The sequence below is a fragment of the Dipodomys ordii genome, unplaced genomic scaffold (assembly GCF_000151885.1).
Source record: "Dipodomys ordii isolate 6190 unplaced genomic scaffold, Dord_2.0 Scaffold47, whole genome shotgun sequence".
NCBI classification, from domain to species: domain Eukaryota; kingdom Metazoa; phylum Chordata; class Mammalia; order Rodentia; family Heteromyidae; genus Dipodomys; species Dipodomys ordii.
The window spans coordinates 6,067,414-6,078,234 of record NW_012267263.1 but is presented as its reverse complement, the minus strand read 5'-3'; positions in this window follow the sequence as shown (position 1 = coordinate 6,078,234).

Genomic DNA, 10,821 nt, shown 5'->3' with positions numbered 1-10,821 from the left:
TATTGATCTTGCTAGCTATGTCATTTGCCCTGCAGAAGCTCTGCAACTTTATGCAGTCAATGGGGTTGTTTTCTTAATTTCCCTTTCTGTTTCTACTGCCTGCAACTGATTTTTGTGGGTTTATTTTGTATCCTGCTACTTTGCCAAAGTGCTTTATAAGTTCTAAGAGTGTGGGGGTGGAGTTTTGGGAATCATTGAGGTATAGTATCAGATGTGCAAAAAAGGGATAGTTTAACTTCTTCCTTCTCTATGCAGATCTGTTTAATGTCTTTTTCTTGCCTTATTGTGCTGGCTAAGGATTCCAGAACTATATTGAAGAGGAGTGGAGACAGTGGGCATCTTTGCCTTGTTCTTGATTTTAGGAGAATCGGTTGTAGTTTTTCCTTATTAAGTATAATATTAGCTATTGGTCTGTCATATATAGCTTTTTATTGTTTTGAAGAATGTTCCTTTTAACATGAATAAATGTAGTACTTTATCAAAAGCCTTTTCCACGTCAATGGAGATAATCATTTGGTTCTTGACCTTGGATCTATTGATGTGATGGATTACATTTATTGATTTATGTATGTTAAACTATCCCTGCATCTCTGGGATGATGCCTACTTGATCGTAATGTGTGATTTTTTTTTGATATGTTCCTGGATTCTGTTGGCTAAAATTTTATTGAGGAGTTTTGCATCTGTGTTCATCAAGGAGATTGGTCTGTAGTTCTCTTTTTTGTTTGGTCTTTGCCTGGTTTGGGGATGAATGTGATACTGGCTTCATAGAATGACTTTGGGATAGCTCCCTCTGTTTCCATTTCTCAGAAGAGTTTGAGGAGTATGGTTATTAGTTCCTCTTTAAAGGTTTCATAGAATTCTGTAGTGAATCCATCTGGTCCTGGATTTTCCTTATTGGAACACTTCTGATTGCTCTCTCTATCTCTCTTTGTAAGATATTGGCTTATTTAGTTGATTTATGTCTTCTTGGTTCAGTTTGTGAAATTTGTATTTCTCTGAAAATTCATCTATTTCTGCTAAGTTTTCCTTCCTTACTGAGTATAGATTCTAGAAATAATTCTTTATAATTGGCTGTCTTGGGTATTTGTTGTAATTTTTCCCATGGCATCCCTGATTGATTTGGGTTTCCTGTCTTCTTTTTTTAGTTAATCTTGCCAGTGGTCCATTGATTTTATTGATTTTTTTCAAAAAACTAGCTTCTTGTTTTATTAATTTTATTTATAGTTCCTAGTCTCTATCTCATTAATTCAGCTCTTATTTTGGTTATCTCACTCCATCTAGTAACTTTAGGTTCAATTTTTCCTTGCTTTTCTAGCAGTTTTGGTTGCAACAGGAGATTATTTTTTGATCTGTCCCTATTTTTTTTTGATGTGTGCACTGAGAACAATAAATTTTCCCCTCAGGACTGCTTTTGCTGTGTCCCACGGGTTTCTTTGTGATGTTTATTCATTTTCATTGAGTGTAGGAACATTTTAATTTCTTCTTTAATTTCTTCTGTGACCCAGGTTTTGCTCAGAAGTGTGCTGTTCAATTTCCATGTATTTGTGTAATTTCTACGTTTTGTACGCTTCATTATTGAGAACTAGCTTGATTCCACTGTGGTCGGATAGAATACAGGGGATTATGTCAACCCTTTTGTATTTGCTTAAATAAATTCCTTATGTGACTATGATATGGTCCATTTTGGAGAAAGTTCCATGGGCTGCTGAGAAGAATGTGTACTGGGTTGTTGTAGGGTGGAAAACTTGGTAGATGTCAATTAATTCAGCTTGAGATATGGCATCATTTCATTTGGAGGATTCTTTGCCAATCCTCTGGTTGGTAGACCTGTCCTTTGGTGAGAGTGGAATATTAAAGTTTCCTAGTATTACTGTATTTGGATCAATTTTATTCTGTAAGTCTGAAAGTATTTGCTGAACAGATTTGGGTGTACCAATGTTTGGGGAGTATAAGTTGATAATGGTAATATCCTCTTTCATTCCATGTATTAATATGTAGTGTCCTTCTTTGTCTTTTTGTGGTGATTTCAATGAAAAGTTTATTTTGTCAAATGTCAGGATGATAACTCTTGCCTTCTTGGTGGGAGCATTTGCATGGTAGATCTTCCTCTATCCCTTTACTTAGAGTTTGTTTTTATCTTTGGCTTTGAGACTGGTCTCTTGAAGACAAGAAATAGATGGGTCTTGTTTTCTGATCCAATCTGCAGTTCTTTTTTTTTTTGATTGGTGTACTGAGCCTGTTAATATTTATGGTTATTATAGAGAGATGCATTGTGTTTCCTATCATTTTCCTACTTTCCTAAGTTTTTCTGGACAGGTCTTCTGCTGTCATGAGCGTGGTTCCTGGGGAGTGTGGCTCTCTGCTTTCCCCCCACCCTCTCCTGAGGCGTGTGCTCAGCGTCTGACTTCAATGGGGACAGGTGGGTTATGCAGCTCAAGCACCAGATCCCCAGGCCTGGCCTCTGCTCCCAGTCCCCAGCCTGAGACACACTGGTTGGGCTCAGGTGAGACCTGTGCTACTGCATTTCCCACCCAGGGGGGTATGTAGCTCGGATTTCTTCTGCTGCTGCTGCTGTGGCCCCAGGGTGCTGTTCTCAGCTTAAGCATTTAAGCTCCCTCCCAGAGGTGCTCTTGGTCGAGCCTGACAGGCTGGATGTGCTCCATGGGCTGGTGGGGCGCTTGCACCGTTCACAGTTTTAGTGGGATCTCTAGTCCAGGTGATAGAGGGCAGGGTCCAGGTGAAGCTATGGGGGTACTGCCAGCACTGGTCTCCCTTGGTGGGGGGAGGGGCTGTCACCTGTGGGGTACTCACTTATCCTGGAACTGGTTGGGACCTGTCCAGTGGTGCAGTGGCAGATCGCTGTGTCTATGTTCTGTAGGTCGCTGGTTGCTGCCATGCTCCGTGTACCGTTGAGTTGTGGACGGGGCTGGATGGTGGTGCTGGTGCTGGGTCTGTGTTTCACGCCATCTCTGCCTCTGTTTATGCTGTCCAGGTTTGCACTATGGACATTTTTTGTGCTGGCTTACTATGGACCACTGTGGTTCTGGGGGGCCAGGTGGCTTTAGTGGGCTGAGGCAGAGCAGCTGGTGAGGTGGGGGAGTGGGGTCTTCATGCAGGTTCTGAGCTTTGTCGTTTCTGTCTCTGCACTCTCCAGGTAAGCACCGGCACCTTGGGAATCTTCTGCACTGGCATTTTGCCCATGGACCCCTGTAGTTCTGGGGTAGTTCTGGGGTTCCTCCCCACAGCCGAGGGGCCGCTTGGTTTTGGTGGTATGGCGCCTTGTGGGGATGCTTCACTGCTGAGGAGTGAGAGAAGGGTCTTTGTTCAGGTTCCGAGCTCCAAGATTTCTCTATTTACAGTCACTGGGTCGGGCATCGGCATCCTGGGTGTCTTGTGCACTGGCATTCTGCAGACGACCCACTGTGGTTCTGTGGTCTGCAGCAGCCCTGGGCCTGGCCGGGCCATTGTTTGGCAAGAAGCTACGTGGCCAGCAAGGGGTGTGGGAAGGGTCTTCACACTTTTCCATTCTGAAATGTTTTCCTTTTCTTGTTTTGCTTCACCTCCTGTTCTTCTCTGGCTGTTCACCTTTTCACTGTTGTTGGTCTCTTGGGGAAATTGAGCATTGGAACTGGAACTCTCTATTTGGTTGGAGAGGGTTGTGGTGTTTCCCTACAGTTCTATTGCCATCTTGGCCCCCTTTCCCATCTTGGTGTTTTAACAGATGATGGAGACTTTTCTGCTTACAGTTGCCAGCTTTCTAATAAAGACTTCGCATTCAACCTCTCAAAGTGTGGCTTCTTTGTATCTTGCTGATCAAATTCCTATATAACATTTGGAGGCTTCATCGATGGCCTGAGTGATTGGGCCGCTGGAGATGGGGAATTCCATGAGGGAGGAGCACCCTGAGATATTCCAGGACCCGGTGGCCTTTCTGCCCTCCAACAGCCAGAGCATGGACACTTGGCTTGCCACTAAATCTTTTTGGAGTCATTCAGGAGACCTCTGGAGGTCAGTGTCTGTTTCTGTTTTCTGGAGATAGGTCTATCTGTCCTGTTGTGGAAGGGGATTAGTCAAGATCATACCCCCAACCCTCAAGCCCTCAAGGCTTGAGATGTCAACAGAGGGTTTTGGTTTGATTTAGTTCTGTTTTTTCCTTAGAAACTGCTACCAGTCAGTGTCATTGTTCTTTGTACCTCTTAATCATTTTTGTTGATTTCAGGAAGATACCCAGTGTCATTTTGTCTGTAGCTGCACCACTTTTCTTGCATGTCAATCTCTAGAAATATAGTTCTTCCTATAGTAAGCCACTGTCCCTTAGTGTATGCCTAAAGACTTTTTAAAAGGAGGTTTTAAGAAGAAAAAAGTGAATCTCTCTTTGTAATATAATGTGCTATAAATATAAGTTGGTATATAAAGTGCTCTAGTCAATGGTTGAAAAAAATAGAGTTAAGGCCACTGCTTAAAATACATGGTTAAAACTTACTTTAAAAAAGGAATTTTGTGGAAACTATAAAATTAACTCCTAGCAAATTGAGAGCCCTTTGTGAGTCAAAATGCCCTAGGCACACCTTAAACTTCAATAAAGTTTATAAAATAATTTGGGAGAGGGCTGGGAAGGTGGCTGAGTGGTAGAGTGCTTGCCTTGCATGCATGACGCCCTGGGCTCAATTCCTTAGCACCCCACAAGCAGAAAAAGCCAAAAGTGGCGCTGTGGCTCCAGTGTTAGAGTGCTAGCCTTGAGCTGAAGAGCTGAGGGATAGCGCCCAGGCTTGCCTTCCCCTCAGGAATCAGGGTTGGACACTCCCCCTCTCTTAATATTTGCAGACCCTTAAGATTAAGCTTCATCTAGGAAATGTTACAAAGCAAATTAGTGTGCTAATGTGTCTCATTACTAAAATTGTTTTAGTTTTCTGTTCTTGGTAATCTGTTTAAGAATGGAGATTCTGTTAAATTCTGTTTGTTGCTGGTTGTTGGAAAAAGTCTTTGTTTTCTAGTACTAACCATGTGCTTCTATAGTGCTATGAGCAAAAATGTCTCTTGCCATTGGAATTCCAGAAAACTTATGGCCAATTTTCATTTTTTAAAACCTAAGGATGCTTTAAGACCTATGTGTACAAGTGTGTGTGTATGTATTTGTGCGTGGATATGTTAAAAAATAACACCTGTCATCAAGGTATAAGAAAAAGTAGTCTTTTCTATCAAACTAAAGTGATTCTGTTTTGTATGGTAATAATTTTTGGTTTTAATATTTCCTGACATTTTTTGCTTTTGACTACATTTGTAAATAGTATCTGTGCTGCTTCTGACCACTAGCCAAGTTAGGGAGATAAATCTTTAATAGACCCTTTCTAATCCTGGTAATCAATTATACTTAGAATGTGAGCCTAACTCCTTGACAGGAAGAGGGGCAGTTTGGATTGGGATAAAAAAGCAGGAACAATAAAATAGTAAGCTGCTCTGCCCATGTAGCCTGGCTCTGGATAGAGTAATGGTATTGTACTCTTCTGTGCAAAATTGTCTTGAGAAAAATCTCCTGTGTCTATTGTTTGTCTATTTATTCATTTTGACACCAGAGAATCATTGTACAGTTCTAAGGTAACCAAGAGTTAATTGGATCTGTAGGCCAAAAGGAAAAAAGTGGGGGACAGTTTTAAACGCAAATGGTAAAGAAGGTTGTCAGATCTGGATGTTAACAAATATTTCAAAGGACTATAACATTGTCTTAAAAGGGGAACTATATAATTTACATTAAAAGGTTTTATAAAGGTTATTTTAAATACAACTTAAAGTACAAAAAAGAGGGAAGTTTGTAAAGAAAGGCTTTAGAAGGGAATTGAGGAAAGATGGTTTTCTTTGGATAAGAGAATTTGAGAAGAATTGTCTTAAATGTTTGTTTCACAGTGGAGAAAGGAAGACTAATGACTGAAGGTTCAAGTAAGTAGCAGATGATATGAGTATTGTATGAGTCTTGAATTATAAGATACAGGTTATTTGTAAAGTTAGTGAAGTTGGTATGTAATTAAGTTGGCTGTGATTTAAATAAGTTCAAGATTAATACACTGATGTAAAACTAGCATTTCATTCTTTATATCCATCTATGTAAGTAATCATTTCTTTACTATTAAGTTTGTCCAGTTTTTAATGATGTGAAACTAAATAACTAAACCAAAGTTCACTTAAGTGTTTATGTCAAGGTCCTTCAAATGAATACTTTGAACTAAATTCTATATTTTGCTGAGCACTGTCCATGAGCTCTTCCATTTGAGGCTAGCACTCTACCACCTGAGCCACAACACCACTTCCGGTTTTCTGGTGGTTAATTGGAGACAAGAGTCTCACAGAGTTTCCTGCCCAAGCTGGCTTTGAACCATGATCCTCAGATCTCAGTTTCCTGAATTGCTAGGATTATATGTGTTAGCCACCAGCACTTGGCAATGATAGGGTTTTTTTGGTTTTGTTTTTACCTGAAGCTCTGGGGAAAACCTTGAGCAATCAGGGTCCCAAATAATTCACTGGGAACAACTAAGACTGAGAGCCTTTTTAAAGGGTATTACTTTGCTCCTAAATTATAATAGTAAGCTGAAATAATAACATCTAGGTTCCCTGCTTGTGCTCAGATGAATGCAAACAGAATAAAAAGCCACACCCAGGAGTAAGGGCCCGAGGAAGACTTCTCAGCATTGGGAGATAGATTTCACTGAAGTTAGGCCCCCTCCCCCCACATCTTAGGTTATAAATATCTCTTAGTTTTCATTAATACCTTTATAAGGTGGGTAGAACAACTCGGTGTACTCCTTGTAGGGTGAGGTTTAACTTGTTTGAAATAATGTTTGGAAGACTCCCTCCCTTACTCTCCAGGCTTTGCTCTTAAATGTTGGTTAAACTTCCTTAAGTTTTTACAGAGTTTACAGGCAGCCCTGCGGGAAGTGCATAAACAGCTCCTGGAGAAACTGCCATTGCCCAGCTCAATTCCAGTCCATTCTTTCCAACTTGGAGATTCTGTTTGGGTTAAAAAGTTCACTAGAGATGGCCTCACTCCCACCTGCAAGGGACTCTACACCTGTTCTGACCACTCACTATGGTGAAAGCCTTGCCTGGCTCCATTACATGCAGCTAAAACCTGCTGACTTGGGATGGAAGACACACACCACTTCAGATCTATTGAAGCTAAGACTTTTGTATTACACTGATCCTTCACCCTTTCTGTCAGCTACTTCCTCAGAGTTTTCTTTGTTTGACACTCTATGCTACACAGATTTGTAAACCTTACCCAGCCTGATCTTGGAAAGGATTGCTAGTTATGTTTAAGCTCAAAACCTCCTTATTATATGGGTGTTGATCATACCAAGCCAACTTTAACCGCTGGGTTGGGATCAGCCCAGGCAAAGCTGAAGGGGATTGGACCTTTTGTTTCTATGGCAGAGGGAACTCTGTGCAGCCTTGGGAGAAACATGTTTTTATGCCAACAAAACAGGTCTGATACAAGAGAGCCTCTCTATGGTAAGAAAATACATAGAAACAAGAAAGCAAAAGTTCTCAAATTCTCAGAACTGGTTCCAAAAATTGTTTAATTGATTCCCATGGCTAACAACTCTGATATCCGCAGCCTGGGGCCCTTAATTCTACTTCTCTTGGGTCTAGCCATAGGTTCATGTCTTCTCAATTGTTTTGTAAAATTTGTTCAAAATCATATTGATTCAGTTAAGCTCATGGTCTCCAGGGCTCAATATAGCCCTCACACCAAAGAATCAATGATTTGACTTCATGTACATAAAACCAGTGGGGAATGAAATATGAATAATTGGCCTAAGTTATGCCATCTTGTCCTCACCTCCATCTTTGTATTTTAACAGTTAGTTGGTGGGGACTTTTTACTCATTTCAGAGAACTGAAGGTGTGTCAAGGATAATTAAGCTCCAGGAAAAGTCTTGATTCAGTAAATTCTTGTCCTAAGCCCCAGGAAAGTCTTGCTCTGTGGAATTCTTGCTCTTAATTGCCTGATTGTTCCTTCTAGCTTGCTTTGCGTCTGTAAACACGTTTTTGCTAGGTTTAGTACTTCATACCAATCATGTGTGTTTTGCCTTTATAAGCTTTGTAATAACTACATTAGGAGTTGCTAGTTTTTGAGGGACATGAGTCCATTTGCTGTTGCCAGCTTTCTAATGAAGATTCCTGATTAGACCTCTCAAAATGTGGTTTCTCTGTATCTCACTGATCGATTTCCTATATAACAACATGACCCCACAAGAAAGGCTTAAGTATTTTTTTTTCTGAAAAACATTGACTTCTTACTTGGGTGCATAATTGGTGACAGGCAAAGGCTAGACATCTCAGACTCTTCTATTTTGTATCTAATATCCATTGTCTTTAGCCATCCTCTACTGTAGTCATTTTCAGTCATCTTGGAATGGTGGAGGGTGGTTATTGGAGGGGTTGGAAGAGATGGACCCCCTGCCAGCCAATGATGATTTATTATAAAGCCTCCCCTGGCAAATCCAGAGACAATATACTGTCAGACCACCTGACTACACCTCTGAACACACCTGTAGCTTGGGACTGACTGCTCTAACTATGAGTACCTTTCTCAGTTCTCTCCATATAACTTAAGGCAATTGTGTATACCCTATTGATGGCTGAAAATGTAGTGGTTAAGTACTTAGCAACCATGTAATAAATCTCCTTTCTCTGCCCTTCACCATGTTTCTTTATTTGGTGTATAGGAATGAGTAGCCTGCTATATGGTCCCAGAGTTTGAACTATGGCCTAAAAACTCTGATTTCAGTCCTACATTTACCATGAAAATATGTTTTTAAAACTACCTATTCAATATAATATCAGTCAGTTAAAAATAGATTTTTGTGAAGAACATCATAATGGACAAAAGAAAAGAATATTTTTATATTCAAACTGGAAGAATATCCACCAAACACCCCTATGGTTTCTCTATACCCTTTGTGTATATGTGTGTGTGTGTGTGTGTATATATATATATATATATATATATATGCACATATATATACCAGTTTCTGATCTCAGATATTAAATTACAGAGGGGTAGACATTGATGTAAATTATATTAAGTGTGTAATACAAATCTGAGATATATTTCTAAGTGAAAGACAAAATTTATGTTAACAGTATCAAACATACTCTTTAAAGTATTAATATATTTAAAAATATTAATGATATAGAAAAATTCAGAGAAAAAAATGTAACTATTTACTGTCTTGTAAACTTTATACAACATTTATGATGCATAGAACTATACACATCAACATGCATATATGCTTATACCCACCCTTCCCACACACAGTCAGCGGCTCCCTTCATGTAACTGAACATTGTGCATAACTAAAGTTCTCTTAGAAAAGCAAGGGTTGCCTGGCCACTCAGCACCCATCCCTCTTGGTACAAGTACGTGGTGCTATCCCTGGTTCTAGAGCCAGGATGCCTGGGCTCATACCTGGCTCTAACACTCATTAGTAGTATAATCTTTAACAGCTAGTTAGTTTTTTTCTGGTTACTAACTTCCCCATCTATAAAATGGCATCTACCTCACAGAAGGAAGTAGGTTTCAAGATTTATATTGTCTCTAAAGTAAAACAAGCCATTTGACTAGGGGAAATATGACTTTCCCTTGTTTAAGAACCAAGAAAAATTTCTATATGGTTTAAATTTTCATTTTCCTTCTAGAAAGGCTTTAGGGTAAGCAACAGAGAATCACACTGATTAAGTCTCACATTGATTTATGTATGTCATCCCTGTCTCTTATTATTTACAATAAACCCCTGTAATGGTTGTCAGCCAAACCTATGAACCACAAATCTCAAGAAGACCAATCTTAGGATAGGTTTTGAGGCTCATCCTAAGATTGATATAAAATTATATTAAGCTGCACAACATTGACACCCACATGTTGGTACTTAGCAATGAGGTCACGTTCCCCTTGAAAGGAGCGATCCAAGTTGGATTGCCTAGTTCACGTGTTTCCCATGACTTGTTCTGACAGAAGATGATATAATGGGCTGCCTGGTTGTATTAGAATTTTCCATTGCTATACTGAAGAGTAAAGTTGGGTTTTGTTTGTTTGTTGTTGTTGTTGTTTTTAAGAAAATAAGTTTATTTTACTCATAGTTTGGGAGGCTGAAAGTCCAGTATGCATGGTAGCAGCTCTGGTGAGCTCTTGATAATCTGATGAGGACTAGCTAGCATCAATGTCAGCATGTTTTAGAGGAGACATCACATTGTGAGACAGAAAGCCAGGGAGAGGGGGAGAGACCAAGTTTGTTCTTTTACAATTCACCTACATAGAAATTAACTGAGGTCTTGTGAAAACTCTTTAATCCAAGGGTGCTGCCTCCCAGAACTCAAGCATCTTGCCTTAGGCTCTATCTCTTGAACTTTCCACACATCAACTCCTAAGACTGCCACATTGAGACCAAGCCTCCAAATCATAAACCCTGGGAAGACACTCAACATCCAATCATAGTAAAAATAAATGTAATCATGTACCCATGACTCATGCCTGTAATCCCTGCTACTCTAGAGTCTGAAATCTGATGATTGCAGCTCAAAGCCAGCCCAGTCAGAAAAGTCCATGATACTCTTATCTCCGATAAACTGCCAAAAATGGTAAGAAGCAGAGCTGTGGCTCATATGGAAGAGCTCTAGCCTTGAGCAGAAAGACTCAAGAACAGCATCCATACTCTGAGTTCTAGCTCCAGGACTAGTGCCACACACATGAAAGAAAGAAAGAAAGAAAGAAAGAAAGAAAGAAAGAAAGAAAGAAAGAAAGAAAGAAAGAAAGAAAGGAAGGAAG